Genomic DNA, 762 nt, shown 5'->3' on the forward strand with positions numbered 1-762 from the left:
TCGGCACGGGCAGGGCTGTCCGGACTGCTCGGACTGAGCTGTGTCCCGCTGGGAGCGCTGGCTCCGCCTGTGCCCAGCTCCGGTTCCATCCTGGGCGCGTCGGGTGACAGCGCCGGGGCCGAAGCGCCTCACGTGATGAGCCGGGCCCTAATTAACGATCCCTTTAATGAAGGAGCAGCAACACGAAGCTGCTTCCGTGGAAAACGATCCCTGGGTGTCGTGGTTTGGTCCAAAATGCTCATTCCTGTTTACCTTCTGTGAGATAAGAATGAGGAGAAACGCAAAGCAGGCACCAAACTTGAAAGAATAGAAAGAAGTTTATTTACGGACCTAAAAGAGGGAAAAAAAATTATAGCACACCTTGAGAACTCTCCTCCTTCCGCCACCTTCCTCCCTTCTCCCACTGACGATGGAAAAAGACAACCCTGGAGATGTTCAGTCTGTTACCACTTCCAGAATAACCTTGGTCAGTCCATTTAGGAAGAGAAGTCTCTTCTTGCTCATGCTATGAGAACATTATCACAACGAGCCAGCCGCCCACTTCCAAATATTGTTCAGTCCATTTAGGAAGAGGAGTCTCTCTGCCTGCATGTGAGTCCCTTCCCCCGACTTGCAGCTTGTTCAAGGTCACACACAGATAGCAATTGGTTTTCCCGCGTTCGAGGGTCCACTCTTGAAGTTTTTTGGGGTACAATTTTAAGGTTGAGCCGTTCAGAAACAAAAACAGAGGCCCTTCTCCTTCCCTGGGAGCAAAGGGTCTTC

General features: G+C 51.3%; 1 protein-coding gene across 1 annotated transcript in view; it reads left to right on the forward strand.

Annotated features, from left to right (window-relative positions):
- Positions 1-762, forward strand: part of SOCS7 (suppressor of cytokine signaling 7) — a gene marked incomplete at its 5' end in the record, with an annotated part of 15,060 nt that overhangs the window by 5,022 nt on the left and 9,276 nt on the right. The gene's annotated exons all lie outside the window — the stretch shown is intronic.

The sequence above is a fragment of the Corvus brachyrhynchos genome, unplaced genomic scaffold, assembly GCF_000691975.1.
Source record: "Corvus brachyrhynchos isolate BGI_N302 unplaced genomic scaffold, ASM69197v1 scaffold47, whole genome shotgun sequence".
Taxonomy (NCBI): Eukaryota; Metazoa; Chordata; class Aves; order Passeriformes; family Corvidae; genus Corvus; species Corvus brachyrhynchos.